Source organism: Schistocerca americana, chromosome X (genome assembly GCF_021461395.2).
Source record: "Schistocerca americana isolate TAMUIC-IGC-003095 chromosome X, iqSchAmer2.1, whole genome shotgun sequence".
Taxonomy (NCBI): Eukaryota; Metazoa; Arthropoda; class Insecta; order Orthoptera; family Acrididae; genus Schistocerca; species Schistocerca americana.
In genome coordinates, this window is record NC_060130.1 from 795,222,537 (window position 1) to 795,242,543 (window position 20,007).

A 20,007-nucleotide genomic window follows, 5' to 3' on the forward strand; every position below is an offset into this window, starting at 1 on the left:
GTTGTTCGTAGTTGTAATACCTAGGTATTTAGTCGGTTTTACGCCTTTCAGATTAGACTGATTTACCGTGTAACCGATGTTTTAACGAGATCCTTCTAGCACTCATGTGGGTGACCTCACACTTTTCGTTATTAAGGCTCAACTGCCACTTTTCGCTCCATTCAGATATTTTTTCTAAATCGTTTTGCAGTTTGTTTTGATCTTCTGATGACTTTATTAGTCGATAAACGACAGCGTCATCTGCAAACAACCGAAGACGGCTGCTCAGATTGTCTCCCAAACCGTTTATATAGATAAGTAACAGCGAAGGGCCTATAACACTACCTTGGAGAACGCCAGAAATCACTTCTGATTTACTCGATGACTTTCCGTCAATTACTACGAACTGGGACCTCTCTGACAGGAAATCACGAATCCAGTCACATAACTGAGACGATATTCCGTAAGCACGCAATTTCACTTCAAGCCGCTTGTGTGGTACAGTGTCAAAAGCCTTCCGGAAATCCAGAAATACGGAATCGATCTGAAGTCCCTTGTCAATAGCACTCAACACTTCACGTGAATAAAGGCTAGTTGTGTTTCACAGGAACTATGTTTTGTAATCCCATGTTGGCTGTGTGTCAATTGACCGTTTGCTTCTAGGTAATTCATAATGTTCGAACACAATATATGTTCCAAAATCCTGCTGCATATCGACGTTAACGATATGGGCCTGTAATTTAGTGGATTACTGGTATACTGGTATTGATTTTTCACGCTGCCTCTTCAACTCTAGTGCTGCCAACTCGACATTACTATCCTCTTCACAAGTTTCCAGATTAAGAAAACAATTCAAATTAATACCTAGAGATGCAGATATCTGCCTCTGTCTTTTTCTAATATTATTCTTAAGAAACTGCAAAAAGGTGGGAATTTAAGGAGATGAGACCTAGATAAACTGACTAAACCAGAGGTTGTACGGAGTTTCAGGGAGAGCATAAGGGAACAATTGACAGGAATGGGGGAAAGAAAAACAGTAGAAGAAGAATGGGTAGGTTTGAGGGATGAAGTAGTGAAGGCAGCAGATGATCAAGTAAGTAAAAAGACGAGGGCTACTATAAATCCTTGAGTAACAGAAGAAATATTGAATTTAATTGCTGAAAGGAGAAAATATAAAAATGCAGTAAATGAAACAGACGAAAAGGGATGCAAACATCTCAAAAATGAGATCGACAGGAAGAGCAAAATGGCTAAGCAGGGAAGGCGAGAGGACAAATGTAAGGATGTAGAGGCTTATCTCACCAGGGGTAAGATAGATACAGCCTACAGAAAAATTAAAGAGATCTTTGGAGAAAAGAGAACCTCTGGTATGAATATAAAGAGCTCAGATGGAAACCCAGTTCTAAGCAAAGAAGGGAAAGCAGAAAGGTGGAAGGAGTATACAGAGGGTCTATACAAGGGCCATGTACTTGAGGACAATATTATGGAAATGGAAGAGGTTGAAGATGAAGATGAAATGGGAGATATGATACTGCGTGAAGAGTTTGACAGAGCACTGAAAGACCTGAGTCGAAACAAGGCCCCAAGAGTAGACAACATTCCATTAGAAAAACTGACAGCCTTGGGAGCGCCAGTCCTGACAAAACTCTACCATCTGGTGAGCAAGATGTATGAGACAGGCGAAATACCCTCAGACTTCAAGCAGAATATAATAATTCCAATCCCAAAGAAAGCAGGTGTTGACAGATGTGAAAATTACCGAACAATCAGTTTAATAAGCCACAGCTGCAAAATACTAACGCGAATTCTTTACAGACGAATGGAAAAACTAATAGAAGCCGACCTCGGGGAAGATCAATTTGGATTCCGTAGAAATATTGGAACACGTGAGGCAATACTGACCCTACGACTTATCTTAGAAGCTGGATTAAGTAAAGGCAAATCCACGTTCCCAGCATTTGTAGACGTAGAGAAAGCTTTTGACAATGTTTAGTGGAATACTCTCTTTCAAATTCTGAAGGTGGCAGGGGTAAAATACAGGGAGCGAAAGGCTATTTACAATTTGTACAAAAACCAGATGGCAGTTATAATAGTCGAGGGACACGAAGGGGAAGCAGTGGTTGGGAAGGGAGTGAGACAGGGTTGTAGCCTATCCCCATTGTTATCCAATCTGTATATTGAGCAAGCAGTGAAGGAAACAAAAGAAAAATTCGGAGTAGGTATTAAAATCCATGGAGAAGAAATAAAAACTTTGAAGTTCGCTGATGACATTGTAGAGAGGATATAAAATGTAGACTGGCAATGGCAAGGAAAGCATTTCTAAAGAAGAGAAATTTGTTAACATCGAGTATAGATTTAAGTGTCAGGAAGCTGTTTCTGAAAATACTTGTATGGAGTGTAGCCATGTATGGAAGTGAAACATGGGCGATAAATAGTTTGGACAAGAAGAGAGTAGAAGCTTCCTGAAATGTGGTTCTACAGAAGACTGCTGAAGATAAGATGGGTAGATCACATAACTAATGAGGAGGTATTGAATAGGATTGGAGAGAAGAGAATTTTGTGGCACAACTTGGCTAGAAGAAGGGATCCGTTGATAGGATATGTTCTGAGGCATCAAGGGGTAACCAATTTAGTATTGGAGGGCAGCGTGGAGGGTAAAAATCGTGGAGGGAGACCAAGAGATGAATGCACTAAGCAGATTCAGAAGGATGTAGGTTGCGGTAGATATTGGGAGATGAAGAGGCTTGCACAGGATAGAGTAGCATGGAGAGCTGCATCAAACCAGTCTCAGGACTGAAGACCACAACAACAACAACAGTGTCATGTTGCCTCCAGCCTCTCCACATCCCTTCACTACCCATTACTGCCTCTATGTTAAACACTCCAGTTTCCATATGATCGTGTCTATCATTACACCTTATAATAAATCCACCTCTGGTCCTATTCTCATCATAGTGCATTTTCCCTTCGTGGAACACAGTAGGGAGCAAATTCAATTTCCTGGCAGCTGCCTCTGCTAATTTCCACTTTGCTGCTCGCTACCGCCTAGCCCACCATTGTCTGTCCCCTCTCTTATCAGCTTATTCACGCAGTTAAGTGAATTCTGCTGAACGCTATTAGTATCGCGTTGGAAGTGCTCCCAACCAGCGTTCTGCACTTCCTGCTAGTTCCTATCTCCCCTGTTGTTTCCATTCTTTGTGTTATCGATACCCCTGTTTCGAAAACACATAGCACCGTTCATTCATTCCACAATGTTAAGAAAACTGTCTACTGTTTACGTGGGATTATGAGACAAATTAGGCGGCCGCGGTGGTCTAGCGGTTCTAAGCGCTCAGTCCGAAGCCGCGCGACTGCTACGGTCGCAGGTTCGAATCCTGCCTCGGGCATGGATGTGTGTGATGTCCTTAGGTTAGTTAGGTTTAAGTAGTTCTAAGTTCTAGGGGACTGATGACCTCAGATGTTAAGTCCCATAGTGCTCAGAGCCATTTTGAAACAAATTATACTGCGAATAGTCAGGCAGGCGCCTCTTTAGAGTGATAACTTCCGTTAGTGTGCCCAATGGTTTGTCTAAATGCACTAATTTTTCCAGTTCGGTCTCTTAAAACTCGCGCATATTGCACTGCTTACTACTGCAACACTTCCCTTTCAGGAATGCATTTTGCTTTTGCATCTTCTTCGCTACACCACAATATTTATTGAACAAGTGCACCTCAAATCGCAGTGACCGAGCGGTTCTAGGCGTTCAGTCGGTCGCAGGTTCGAATCCTGCCTCGGGCATGGATGTGTGTGATGTTCAAAAATGGTTCAAATGGCTCTGAGCACTATGGGACTTAACTTCTGAGGTCATCAGTCCCCTAGAACTTAGAACTACTTAAACCTAACTAACCTAATGACATCACACACATCCGTGCCCGAGGCAGGATTCGAACCTGCGACCGTAGCGGTCGCGCGGTTCCAGACTGTAGCTCCTAGAACCACTAGGCTACCCCGGCCGGCGTGTGTTATGTCCTTAGGTTAGTTAGGTGTAAGTAGTCCTAAGTCTAGACGACTGATGACGTCAGATGTTAAGTCCCATTGTCCTCAGAGCCATTTGAACGATTTTTTGAGCATCTCAAAGGTGATACAATAACTAAATGGTGCGTCGAGTTTTTTTTTAGGGCACTGGAGTAATGACAGCTCATACTTCGACACGAGCCGAAACTATAGAAGGTGTTGATGTTGGATGCTGTAGCCGATGTTCTAAATCAGACCAGATGTGTTCCATTGGCTGGAGGACGTTATCTTCCATCACATGCAGTGACAAGAGTGAAGTACGCAGGACGTGTTGTGGCGATTCTCATCACTGTGAGGGTGTGGTCCCCTTATTGCGCTTAACAAAACGCTAAATGCCGAAGGATATGAACACATTTTACGTCACTGTGTGCTAGGTGCAGTAGAGGAACAGTTCGGAGGCGAAGGTCGTTTGAATCAGCATGGCAATGCATTCTGTCATAAAGGACAATCTGTTAGGCAGTGATATCTAGTCTATAAAATTCCTAACTGTCCTGCTCATAATACCGACCTGAATGCCGCCGAACTCCTTTAAGATGAGTTAGAACACCGGCTTCGATCTGGACTCCAGCGTCCAACATCACTGCATCCTTTGGTTTTGGCTCTTGAGAAAGGGTCTGCCATTTCTCCAAGACATTAAGACAAACCGCTGAAAGCGTCCCCAGCAGAGTTCAAGCTGTCATAAAAGCAAAGCGTGGACACACTTCATATTAATGTCCATTTACAGGTGTCCAGATACTTCTGTTCTCATAGATCGTGTATCCCCCCCCCCATGAACCATTGACCTTGCCGTTGGTGAGGAGGCTTGCATGTCTCAGCGATACAGATAGCCGTACCGTAGGTGCAACCACAACGGAGGGGTATCTGTTGAGAGGCCAGACAAACGTGTGGTTCCTGAAGAGGGGCAGTAACCTTTTCAGTAGTTGCAAGGGCAACAGTCTGGATGATTGACTGATCTAGCCTTGTAACAATTACCAAAACGGCCTTGCTGTGCTGATACTGCAAACGGCTGAAAGCAAGGGGAAACCACAGCCGTAATTCTCCCTGAGGGCATGCAGATTTACTGTATGGTTAAATGATGATGGCGTCCTCTTGGGTAAAATATTCCGGAGGTAAGATAGTCCCCCATTAGGATCTCCGGGCGGGGACTACTCAGGAGGACGTTGTTCTCAGGAGAAAGAAAACTGGCGTTCTACGGATCGGAGCGTGGAATGTCAGATCCCTTAATCGGGCAGGTACGTTAGAAAATTTAAAAAGGGAAATGGATAGGTTAAAGTTAGATATAGTGGGAATTAGTGAAGTTCGGTGGCAGGAGGAACAAGACTTTTGGTCAGGTGAATACAGGGTTATAAATACAAAATCAAAAAGGGTAATGCAGGAGTAGGTTTAATAATGAACAGGAAAATAGGAATGCGGGTAAGCTACTACAAACAGCATAGTGAACGCATTATTGTGGCCAAGATAGATACGAAGCCGACGCCTACCAAAGTAGTACAAGTTTATACGCCAACTTGCTCCGCAGATGACGAAGGGATTGATGAAATGTATGATGAGATAAAAGAAATTATTCAGATAGTGAAGGGAGACGAAAATTTAATAGTCATGGGTGACTGGAATTCGATAGTAGGAAAAGGAAGAGAAGGAAACGTAGTAGGTGAATATGGAATGGGAGTAAGGAATGAAAGAAGAAGCCGCCTAGTAGAATTTTGCACAGAGCATAGCTTAATCGTAGCTAACACTTGGTTCAAGAATCATGAAAGAAGGTTGTATACATGGAAGAAGCCTGGAGATACTGGAAGGTCTCAGATAGATTATATAATGGTAAGACATAGATTCAGGAACCAGGTTTTAAATTGTAAGACATTTCTAGGGGCATATGTGGACTCTGACCTCAATCTATTGGTTATAAACTGTAGATTAAAACTGAAGAAACTGAAAAAAGCTGGGAATTTAAGGAGATGGGACCTGGATAAACGGAAAGAACCAGAGGTTATAGAGAGCTTCAGGGAGAGGATTAGGGGAAGATTAACAAGAATGGGGGAAAGAAATACAGTACAAGAAGAATGGGTGGCTTTGAGAGATGAAATAATGAAATAGTGAAGGTAGCAGAGGATCAAGTAGGTAAAAAGACGAGGGCTAGTAGAAATCCTTGGGTAACAGAAGAGATATTGAATTTAATTGATGAAAGGAGAAAGTATAGAAATGCAGTAAATGAAGCAGGCAGAAAGGAATACAAACGTCTCAAAAATGAGATCGACAGGAAGTGCAAAATGGCTAGGCAGGGATGCTTGGAGGATAAATATAAGGATGTAGAGGAGCATATCACTAGGGGTAAGATAGATACTGCCGACAGGAAAATTAAAGAGACCTTTGGAGAAAAGAGAACCACTTGCATGAATATCAAGAGCTCAGATGGAAACCCAGTTCTAAGCAAAGAAGGGAAAGCAGAAAGGTGGAAGAAGTATATAGAGGGTCTATACAAGGGAGATGTTCTTGAGGACAATATTATAGAAATGGAAGAGAATGTAGATGAAGATGAAATAGGAGATATGATACTGCGTGAAGGGTTTGACAGAGCACTGAAAGACCTAAATCAAAACAAGGCCCCGGGAGTAGACAACATTCCATTAGCACTACAGACAGCCTTGGGAGAGTCAGGCCTAACAAAACTCTACCATCTGGTGAGCAAGATGTATGAGACAGGCGAAATACCCTCAGCCTTCAAGAAGAATATAATAATCCCAATCCCCCCCCCCCCCCTAAAAAATGTTTCAAATGTCTCTGAGCACTATTGGACTTAACTTCGGAGGTCATCAGTCCCCTAAAACGTAGAACTACTTAAACCTAATTAACCTAAGGACATCACACACATCCATGCCCGAGACAGGATTCGAACCTGCGATCGTAGCGGTCGCGCGGTTCCAGACTGTAGCGCCAATCCCAAAGAAAGCAGGTGTTGACAGATGTGAAAATTAGCGAACTATCAGTTTAATAATTCTCAGCCGCAAAATACTAACGCAAATTCTTTGGCTCAAATGGCTCTGAGCACTATGGGACTCAACTGCTGAGGTCATTAGTCCCCTAGAACTTAGAACTAGTTAAACCTAACTAACCTAAGGACATCACACACATCCATGCCCGAGGCAGGATTCGAACCTGCGACCGTAGCGGTCTCGCGGTTCCAGACTGCAGCGCCAGAACCGCGCGCAAATTCTTTACAGACGAATTTAAAAACTGGTAGAAGCCGACCTCAGGCAAGATCTGTTTGGATTCCGTAGAAATGTTGGAACACGTGAGGCAATACTGACCCTACTACATATCTTAGAAAACAGATTAAGGAAAGGCAAACCTACGTTTCTAGCATTTATAGACTTAGAGAAAGCTTTTGATAATGTTGACTGGAATACTCTCTTTCAAATTCTGAAAGTGGCAGGGGTAAAATAGTGGAACGAAAGTTTATTTACGGCTTGTACAGAAACCAAATGGCAGTTATAAGACTCGAGGGGCATGAAAGGGAAGCAGTCGTTGGGAAGGGAGTGAGACAGGGTTGTAGCCTGTTCCCCATGTTATTCAATCTGTATACTGAGCAAGCAGTAAAGGAAACAAAAGGAAAATTCGGAGTAATAATTAAAATCTATGAATAAGAAATAATAACTTTGAGGTTCGCCGATGACATTGTCCAAGACAGCAAAGGACCTGGAAGAACAGCTGAAAGGAATGGAGAGTGTCTTGAAAGGAGGATATAAGATGGACATCAACAAAAGCAAAACGAGGATAATGGAATGTAGTCGAATTAAGTCTGGTGATACTGCGGGAATTAGATCAGTGAATGAGAGGCTTAAAGTAGTAAATGAGTTTTGATATTTGGGAAACAAAATAACTGATGATGGTCGAAGTAGAGAGGATATAAAATGTAGACTGGCAATGGCAAGGAAAGCGTTCCTGAAAAAGAGAAATTTGTTAACATCGAGTATAAATTTAAGTGTCAGGAAGTCGTTTCTGAAAGTATTTGTATGGAGTGTAGCCATGTGTGGAAGTGAAACGTGGACGATAAATAGTTTAGACATGAAGAGAATAGAAGCTTTCGAAATGTGGTGCTACAGAAGAATGCTGAAGATTAGATGGGTAGCTCACATAACTAATGAGGAGGTACTGAATAGAATTGGAGAGGAGAGAAATTTGTGGCACAACGTGACTAGAAAAAGGGATCGATTGGTAGGACATATCCTGAGGCATCAAGGGATCACCAATTTATTATTGGAGGGCAGCGTGGAGGGTAAAAATCGTAGAGGGAGACCAAGAGATGAATACACTAAACAGGGTCAGAAGGATGTAGGTTGCAGTAGGTCCTGGGAGATGAAGAAGCTTGCACAGGATAGAGTAGCATGGAGAGCTGTATCAAACTAGTCTCTGGACTGATGACCACAACAACAAGAAACAGATTATGTGAGGTGATAACAGTGATGACTCGTGTGCGACGTATGCCGTTGTTACTTCACTGAAAAAATGTGTCCAGGTATTGTCTGACTTATATTTCTGTAGCATACTTATGAACGTCGGTCACATCACCGAGAAAATATTTCTAGAGAGCTGTTAGTTGAGCAAGTTTATAGATGACTACCAATGTATTTGGTGTACTGTGAGCAACAACGCCAACGGACATGGAATCCGAGAACATCGACCATGAAACGCAACACGTGCTTCTCGAACGTGACTTCCTAAAAGCCATGTATCAAGGCAGTCAGATAATATCCTGATTCCAGAAAGACAACTCTGTACCACACCAACGCATAACTTAAAATGGGTTGTAACGCGAGATTTGTTACTGGATCGAGGATATCTTGGTAGGGAGAACGCAGAATGCCATCTTCAATGGAGAGTCATCGACAGATGCAGAATAAATTTCGTTGCACTGTTAACGGCAGACTGATGTGAATGTATTTCAGGCACAAAATACGCTTTCTCGGCGCCTGTCACAATCTTACCTAACCGCTCACTTCTGCGCTCTCGTCTCAGAAATCTGAAGTGCAACTGAAACAGTAAAAATCTTTTAAGTTTTTCTGTACGATTTTTGAGTTTGTGACGATATGTCAATTAATGTAGCTACATCGAATTTATGAAATCGCTTCAAACATTTATAATAATCTTGTAACATGACGTACTTGAACAACAGAAGCAACCCCACAGAATCAGATTACAGTATTATTGGTAAATCAATCCTGGTACATGCTATGAATAATTCGGGTGTTACTATGAAGTGATATGAAAACGACAAATAAGTGAAATCAGTACTGGAGAAAACTTATACGTGTTGTGAGAGGTCTGGATAGTGCATGTGATTCAGATATCGCGTGCAAGAGTACAAAGCGGAGGCACGATCAGACGTCTGACATTCGTGCCGCGTCCCATGAGGCGTCACGCGGGTTGCACAATGACGTCACAGGTGGCGCGGCAAACGTAGAACAATGAAGAAGCGCATGCTCATTCTCTTCGGTTCGCTGGCTCGTGGCGCACGCTGTTCGGAACGTAAGCCGCATGATACATAAGCGGCTCACTGAAGACCGTTACCATTCTAGGCAGTGCAGGTACTGACCAGTCCACAATCACCGCAGAATGCTTATGTCACGTAATGATTACGGACTGGTCATTAACATTTCAGGAAGGAAGTGAGTAAAAAGTTCACCTTAATTTTATTGTACATGGTTCGACAACTTTCTGAACCAAACATTATAAAACTGAGAATATAAGAAGATAACTTCCAGGGCAAGACGATAAACTGAGAGAGCATGATGACAGTTGATTCTGACTAACAAACATAAATGTTACATGTACCATACAGGGAGTATGGGAATTGTAGAGGAAGAGGTAGGGATGTAAATGTGGAAGCGTGTGGGTAATGTCGAAACGTCTAATATCTGGCCTGCAGAGTGCTGCACTGTAGCAGGGCAGCCAGAAATTGTTGCAATAGTTACTATTTGTCACGGTAGAGGGTTAGCAGTTAGTTGAGCAACAGACGCCGTGACAATGATGCAGTTTATGTTCGCGCATTTTCTAAACCTTTTTCGAGGTAAGTTTTGGAATTACATTTATCTACATAATTTGTAGTTATCTTTACTTTACGTCTGATAGCTTAAAATGGGAGGTGCAAAGAAGGTTTTAGAAGTCGTTTGTCAACCTTAAATGGATAGTTGCTTAATGTAATCTACCGAAATTTGAAATGGCCATTGTCTAGGTAATGTGGAAGCATACATACGATGGCATTGTGGAAACGTTTCCACAATACCAACATCAAATACATTACTTCCAATACGTTTTGCGTCTGTTTCTAGATGCCACGAAAGCTATCTGATCGGAAACCAATAGCTATTGTGATGAAGTGGGATGCTGGAAACATGATTAAGGCTATAATAGCCTTAAGGCAAAAGCAGATGGGGTTAAGAAAAGCAGTAAAAGCTTTCAGTGTACCTCAGACGACACTTCAAAGGTTTGTACATAGTGATATGTCGTCTGAAGAATGTGTTTCTTTGAGACTTGGACGTAAGCCTGTACTACCTGATGCTATTGAGAAACAGTTGGTACAGTATCTCATTGAAATGGGTAATCGCTTCTATGGCCTTACCAGATTAGACGTCAAGACAAAGGCATATCAGCTGGCGGAAAGAAATAATATTAATCATCCTTTTACTTCAAATGCTGCAGGTAGAGCTTGGTTTGACCTTTTTCTTAGACGACACAGAAATAAACTGATAATCTACAAACCTATGGGGACCTCATTCTCGATAGCAAACGGGTTCAGTAAAGAAGATGTACACAAGTTTTTTGATATTTGGGAAGCTCAGTACAGTAAACACTCCTTAAGTTACCCGAGGATTCAGATGAAAAGCCCAATGCACCAACTGTCTCTTCAGGCGAGTCGGATTTGAATCTCCCAGTTGGGGAAGAAAAACCTACTGAAGAAGATGTCATTTGTATTTTTTGTGGAGGCGCATTTTCCAGAGACGTTCGGGGAGAAGTTTGGATTAAGTGTGTAGTGTCTGAGGAGTGGAGTCACTCTTTGTGTGCCAGAAATGAAGGAGATATTTACATGTTCGATTTTTGCGAGTGAACTTCGCTTATGAAGCATTTTTCTATTACAGTTGCGTTTAAAATATTTTTGTGTAATTTAAATTTAATATAAGATAAAATATTTCCTAAAATTTTTAATAGTTTTCGTTTGAAGTAGTCAGTTTCGCACAAATTTTAGGCGTTTCCACATTACCCGCACTTCTTGAAAAATTAATGAGTTGTTGTGCAAGCAGAAAATGTTTTTTAATTTTTAACATATTTAGTTTTTGCGTTTCATAATATTACATTCATTGCTAAAACATTATGAATTAGCTTTGGCTAATTTTTGAAGCTGAAAGAGAAGTAAACATTTCTTTTATACAGCAAAAACAAACTGGGTTTCTACATTTACAGCCCTACCGCTAACAATGGTCAGATGGTACTAGAGATCTTCGATAGGAGTGGTAATGTCAGTACACGACCGAATAGAAGTACACAGAACGGTACAATGAAGCTGTCCATTTCAAACAATTCTGAAACCATTTAATATACTATAAATCCGTTTTAACCTAGATGACTTGTAGAGAGGCCTCACTAAACGACGTATAGTCTCATTCGTACCTATATTAATTATATATCTTTCAAATGGAACAGTGTTAATTTCTCATATATCTCTCTCATCCAACAGCGAGGACGACACCCTGAACTGTCCACCATCATTGATTCCTCCGGCGGCCAGTAAGATGCGCCAGCAGTCCGTCACATGGGTCTGGCCGCTGATGGCAAGCCTCGCTTACACCACACTTTCGTTATACGGCTATGTACTGGGCTTCAGTTGGACTATGTTTTGGATTGCTGTGCTACGGATTATTGATAGATTGGACTACTGAACTATCTGGATTATCCTCTAATGTGATCTATAGTACACGACGACCTGGTATGAACTGGAACTGTGAACCATCAGCTGATTATAATTTATATACAGGGTGTAAATTTTAAGTTGACAAACCAGAATAACTCGAAAAATAAGCTTCACACGAAAAAATGTGTAGAATCCAAAGTTGATTATTTTCGTGGGGGACATCTACTGGTGCTAAAATTAGCCCATCCCCCTGGGGGTGGGGCAGGAAGCAACTTTAAAATTTCAAATGGGAACCCCTATTTTTTATTGCAGAATCAGATTCTACATAAAAAACTACGTACATTTTGTCTTAAACATTTGTTTTGATTCTTGGTAGCTGGCGCTGTAATTCAAGAAAATCCATGTTCTCATTTTTGTGTGGAAAATGGTTACAGATAAATAAAAAAATACTTATTTATTTCGTAAATTTTGATTCGCTAAAACTAAAACTCTCCCTCTCTCCTCATAGGGTGGGGTTTGAGAGGGAGGAATAAGAGTTTTACAAATGTCGACCCAAATACTGTATTAATTTTTTCGGGAGATTCGGATAAGATTTGTTTGTTTCGTGGTCATGGGGCCACACAACTTTTAATTATCGAACAAATCATCTGACTAGCTAACTAACTAACCAAACATATTACTTTTTATTTATCCGTAACCATTTTCCACGCCAACTACCAAGAAACAAAACAAATGTTTATGTAGAATCTGATTCTGCAATAAAAATTGGGGGTTCCCATTTGAAATTTTAAAGTTACCTCCCGCCCCACCTACAGGGGATTAGGGTGGAGGGCTAATTTTAGAACCAGCAGATGTCCCTCTCGAAAATAATCAACTTTGGATTCTACACTTTTTTCGTGTGAAGCTTATTTTTCGAGTTATTCTGTTTTGTCAACTTCAAATTTACACTCTGTATATTTTCTGTGTCATAAATAGCGTGTTGCAACTTTTGGGGTGACAAATTTGCTGCTATTAATGTTGTTGCTGTTGAGGATACAAATTCAATCATGTTTCTCACCCCCATATCTGATGAGAAGTTTTGGGAGTAATTACAATCGGTTGTGAACATCATGATGATGCTCCCTTATACGGAACTTCGTCTGCTGGTGCGAAGCTGTCATATCAGACTGATGACATGCTCCAATCGAGAAATGTTTAATTTAAAATTGATACTACTTGCTACATCTGGTTGGACTGACACACCAACTGTAAGGCGAAGGACGTGACGCCTAAGGATGATTCACTAGATAATTACGACAGCAGTTCTGCCCTTGTTTCTGCCAGAGCTTTGAAATTAAGTTGTACCACAGAAAATGAATCCATCTTTAAACAGGAAATGGATATGCAGGATGAGAAACCTAATACAGGTGACCACAAATATATTCAGAATGAATAAATATATCGACGCGCGAATTCGCTAAAATAATGCCTAGGATGTGGCAAATTTTCTAATTTATGCAATTCATTTTTAACGTTCATGACTGGCGAATTACAGCGCCGATTTCTTTTGTAGAACTATATGCTTTTTATGGTATTGTAAAGAGCTATAAAGAAAACTTCAGTGACTTAGCATGTATGGGACTTGATCAAATAGTAAAAATAGTACCACGAAAACAGAATCACAAGCCGCAGTGGATACGAGGTCCCTCCACCGTATACCTCAGTGTGCCAAATGAAAGAAAAACCACGTAACTCAGGTACGGTTCGTGTCTTTACATGTGCTTCAAGCTCATCACTCTGAGCTCCGCTGTTGTTGTGATAAGACAACTTGCTCATAAAGAGTTCACAACGTATACGTCAGTCAAAAAATTGGATATGTTTTCCTTTACGGAGAATGTCGCTACATTGTTGGAGAAGTTGTGCGTTTGTATGCCGAATCATACCTTGATTCTGCCAAGACACCAAGCCCTGTCTTTGCAAGTATTCTAAAAAAATTCAACAAACAGCTAGTCTGAAGAACAAAATATGTCTTTATTATTATGATTGTAAGAGGTCCGACCAGATGTAATTTAGATGTATTTCTCATGCGCTGCCTGCGATATGCAAGGTATAAAGGAATCTCTGACCAGAGAGCAGTGTTGACTGCAGTACGAACTGTGTAGCTGTAGCAGTAAGCTGTTGCTAGTCTGCAGTCTGCTCTGGTCTGCTCTGGTGTATCGTGTTGGGTGGCCGGTCGCGGTGCAGCGATACCGGAGCCTGAGTATTATTGTATAAGGTAAAAAGCGGCCTCGCACATATGTAGTAATGTCATCTCAAGTCCCATGTAAATGTTTTTAAAATCTCGTAATAATAATCTTTCTCATAAAAAGTAACTTTTAACAACCATTCATTTCAATTTAAAGAATTTACTAATTTCTCCCATCCATGATCATCCCGATTGTTGCAAAAGAAAAATCAGTTGCTTCCTTTCATAAATGACAAATCTATCGGCCAGCATTGCACAGGGCTGTGCCAGAAAACATTATTTTAAGAGCAGATATATATGCGTTATCCGGCGACTTCATTGAGGTAACAATTTTTCTCTTTTTTATTCAGAATGATCTTTCAGGGCCATGACGCAGCACTGCTGACGTCCAAAATTTACCAGGTTAAATTCACAGTCAGTTATTGAAAAAGTTATAAGTGAGTGACAATTTAATTGAGAGGTTAGTTACATTGTATTATCACCAGGTTACTGATCTTTTTTTTTTTTTTTTTTTTTTTTTTTTTTGGGACATTACACTGAATGTGAACGACATAATTGTAATTTTTTACTGTTGAGAGGTTTAGGAATTTTTCTGTTTTGAGGTTACACTAAATGCGAATATTATTTATGTTAATATTTTCTGTTGAGAGGTTGCGGTGAATTATTTTGTGGGGACGTTACACTTGGCGACCCTGCCAGGATCGTATTTCTTTGTGAATTTCTGAGAAGTAGTCATATATCTGCTCTTATTTACTTAAATGTAGTTTGCATCTGGCGCAACGCATTTACTAATTTGTCACTCTTTCTTTCACAGATCATCGGCAATTTATTGCTCTTTGATGTAATTGTGTTTGTTCCATTTTTTCCTTGTCTTTGTTTCATTTTTGTGCTTAATTTTGATTTGTGAAAAATGCCGCGAAAAACTGTTAACAGTACATCGCGATGTGCAATGAGTGAAATAGCCGACTCGATTAATTTGACCGATAATACTTGCGACACTCAGTGTAATAGCGATAATCCTCCATTTGCAGACAATCAGTGCTTACCGATCACTAGTAATGATTTTAATGCTAATGATGAGCAAACAAATTCAATAGTGTCTTCTGTTAACTCAACGACAATTGATGACACGACACGTTCCGTTACAATGACCGCTGCCCAGTTTGACACGCCTAATTTGCAAAATTTACACAGTGAACAGACAAATGTTTCTAACGAAGATGAACAATGTACTCAAAGTACGTCAGATTTATTTGATTCCAGTGTAGTGACCAACAGTGCACATTCAATTGACAAACCTTTTCAAGAATTACAGAATGACCAAATGGTTACACAAAACGTGACAAATGCAGATACATCATCAAACAGCACAGGGAATAGAGTAGGTAATATTGGCATGGATCAAGTTATGGCATTATTGCTGCAACTTAATGAAAATTACAAACAACTAAATGAAAAACTAGACAGCAATTCCAAACAGACGAATGAAAAACAAGACAACAATTACAAACAACTTAATGAAAAACTAGGCAACAATTCCAAACAACTTAATGAACAAAACAAACAACTTAGTGAACAGATTACAGCCGTTGCCGCGCAATGTCATGATACTAAAGAACAATTGCGTGAGGAAATTAAGTCTTGTGCTATGAACAGTAGTGAAGAAATTAGATCTGTGGCACAAGAATTAAGTAATACACATGCAGCCACAACTAAATTACTTAGAGATGAAATTGGTGCAGTCGCTAAACTATGCTCTGAAAACGCAACACAGTTACGTGACGAGTTTAAATTAATGTCAGCAGAACTTTCACGCACGCTGGATGCGAAAGTAGACGCGAAATTTGACCAACAGAACAGCCAAATTGACGAACGTTTTAATCACCACCTACACAACAGTGAAACGCGTTACAGTAAATTTATACAGGAACAGAATAAAGTAAAGCATCAAGTCATGGAAACAATTACCGCACAAAGACAGGAAGATAAGCATAAATTGCTTACGAAAGTAAAAACATACGTAGACAACAATGTTGCTACAGTATCGGACGAAATCAAACAGTTGAACACCGAATTGCAAGATGAAATCTCCGATCTTAAAACAAAAACAGACACACACACATTAGACTTTCAGACAATGACCAACAGTCTTGAATAGTTGGAACTAATACAGGAACCCGATGCCACCAAAGCAGATGTTAAGAAATTGAACAAAACAATGCGTAAAATACAAAAACAAATTAATGCTTGTGACACTAAAAACGACGATTACGTAAAAGCACTGACTGAAAAATATGATGAATTGGCCAGTCGTATTGATGTTATCGAAAATAATAATGGCACCAAATCAGATGATACTTCGTCAGTTTCGTTTAATCACAAACCCGAATTCCAAAATTTACAGCAGACGATTAGTGAGATAGGTTCGTCCAATAATACATTACGTAGAAAATTGTCAACTTTACAGCAAGAAGGGGCACAGATGAAAAATGTTTCAGCCTCTAACACGGCACAGCATACGCCACTTTCCGAACATTTGTCAAACTCACACAGCCATTATAATTTAGGTAATTTACAGAGAGTACGTGACTTAGATTCCGAACAGTCACAGACAAACAGATTAGCATACAATCCTGAACCTGTTCAGACATTCAGAGACGATAATTTTGATTACAAGCACTTTATATCCGTGAGAAAATTTAAAGTATTTAAAAATGACAGAACACAGATTCACCCCTTGGATTGGATTTCAACAATTTAGCTTTGCTTTTCCACCAACTTGGCCCGTAACACACAAACTTGAATTTATTTGCAGTTTTTTGGAAGGCGAACCGGCAACTCGTATGAGACCGATCGCGAGACAATGCTATTCAGTAGAAGAATTTCAGAATGCTTTTCTGTCAGCATATTGGTCGAAGACGACACAGCGCAGAATCAAGGATCAATTAATTAGTTTACCGAATTATGAGAACTCAAATTTTTCCACTGTCACGCAATTTTTTGAACACATGGTCCAACAAAACCAGTATTTAAGTGAGCCATACAGTGAATCTGCACTTATTCAATTATGTATTTCTAAATTACCACGATCATTAAGAGTATCACTTTTAACAGGTCAGCAGAAAGAAAATATTTCGGCATTCAGAGATCTGTTACAGCTTTTGGAAGTTCAGCAATCAGATTATTCCTTCATAAACAAAAATTTTTCACATCATAACCAAGGCCAACCAACATACAGTAGTTACGATCAGCCACGCTATTTCAATATCAAAGGTAACAGACGCTCCAAGAACGGCAACCACCAGAACTTTAATAACAGACAAAATTTTAATTATCAGTATCGTCAAAATTATCAGCAACAGGAGCCACAGTTTGGTAACAATAGAGGTTTTTCCCCACAACAACAACAAAACCAGTCGGTTAGCATACCTAACCAACAATGTAATGTGCAAGGTCAACCAAGCTTTAATGTTTCGCCGCCTACACGTATAGCGTCGACTCCGCCAAGTAGTAACGCACAGCAACAAGGAAATAACTACGTACAGAAAACACATCATTTTAACTCGTATCGCAACGCGCCGTATAGCAATGATTATTATGACACACGTAAAAGTAATGAGCACAATTTTCAGCGTAACAGTCGGTCTTACCAGCAACAGAATCATCCGCAACAACATATTATCATGAATGAACCAGACAGTCGGTATCATCCCGAACCTAATACGTCAGGAAGAAATAACAGAACAGTACAAATAGTCGAAATGTCACAGCATCATCCCGCAAATAACAGCACGTCAGAAAGAATTTGACTAGATACAGTACAGGTTGCATCTTCCAGCAACGTAAGCAATACTTTTGACACAGAGAATCTTGTTCACGAAAATGTTATTACTTTTGACGACATCCGAGACACTCTTTTGCAGGAAAAACCAGTTATTCAAAAAATTATTTCCCACCCTGTCATTGAAGTAAAGATTGGATCATCCAAATTTTCAGCAGTAATCGATTCTGGATCACCTATGTCAGTTATAAATGAGGAAACTTTCAACGAATGTAACAAAGAGAATACCTATCCTACGTTACCATTAGGCAAAACTAAAGTAAAAGGAGCAGTATCTGGTAAAGGAGTAGATGTAAAGTTACAGACACAGTAATCATTTTGTGTTGCAGGTCATACGTTTCACTCAAATTTTTGGATTGTTCTCTCACTGACAACAGACGTTATTTTAGGTACGAATTTTCTGGTACAACATGACGCAATTATAGACTTTCAAAATTCCTATTTGATGTTTAAGGATGAAAATGTACAACTGGCATTAGAATTTCAGCACTCTTTATCTGTAGAAGAACAAACAATTAATCGTACAGAGGTCATTTCTGCATCACGTAACATAGACTGTCATTCCACATTGTTAACAGATACGTACGTACACAACTATAATACTCCAGACGAAGCCGACTATGACGTTATGTAAATGATTTCTGATAAAGTAAAACAGAGCAATGCAAATACAGACGACGAACGCACGCAACTACGCAAAATTCTTTTACAGCTAGCTCCAGTTTTTGACAACATCCCTGGTACTATGTCCGGATTTATGTATGAATTTCAAGTTAAACAGCACGACACATTTAAAGCCAAACATTATCCTATTCCATACATTCACAAAGATCAAGTTAAGAAAGAATTGCAAGCTATGCTTGACCAAGGAATTATTGAACCGGCAGTTAGTCCGTACATAAACCCGCTTCATATTGTTAAGAAAAAAGAATGAACGAAAGAAAATGCAATACCATGTCATGAAGAGTAAATGGATCAGAATTAACAAGCATTAACAAGAATATACTACACACATCGTATGATAGCAGTCTTAACTAATTATTTGTCTTTCAGAATAAGAGGAGATTGATGCAGGCTTTCAGACAGAACTACACATCTTAGTTTTAGTGATGAAATATGCTAGAAATAAGAAACTCTATATTATGAAGAGTTGTATGAAGTAAATGGTAATATGAATAATGAATAATGAAGTGTCTTTTTTGCAGATGATAATAAATGATGATGAATAATTATACGAAGAATATGCTAATATGAATAATGAAGTTTTTCTTTGCAGGCGATGATAGTAATGAAGTTATGGTAATATGAATAATGAAGTTTTTCTTCGCAGATGAGGATAATGATGAAGTTTATATATTTACTGTTAGTTAAGAAATGCTATGTAGTTATTTAAGTATTTGTTGCAGTTCGTTTTGACAGTATGTCTTATGTCACATGGTATAATGACTGAATGTTTTGGAAAGGAAAACTAGAGTACATACATATTGAGTACATGTTTCATTACCTGTTAATTCGAAGTTCGCTACTTTTCAGCATAATATGCGTTTCTTCTTTTAGCTCAATAATCCATTTGTATTTTTTCTAGGAGAAGCTATTCATGAAATTAATGTACTATAAGCAGTTAGTCATTAAACCTGTTCTAGTACTTGCATTTTTTTTTTACCCATTTGTGTGTGTCATTCATGAATGTGATCACATATACTCTACTTGTTTCATAACCTTGCTACAGCTGACTCATGAGGAATGACGTTACTAATCCTTATATCCAGCAATAAGTCAAAAGCAAATATTTTCATGCCCCAGCAATTAATTATCGATCCCAACGCAATGCATTGCTACCACTAAAAAAAAAAAAAATTTACCAGTCCCAGCTATTACCAGTATACAACCAAATAATGCTACTAGTTTAAGAGATATTTCTAGTTCTAAACATACTGCAAATTTCTCAGATGTATTGAATCCATTATATCTATGTATTATTGGACACACACCTTGAGTAATAGTTAC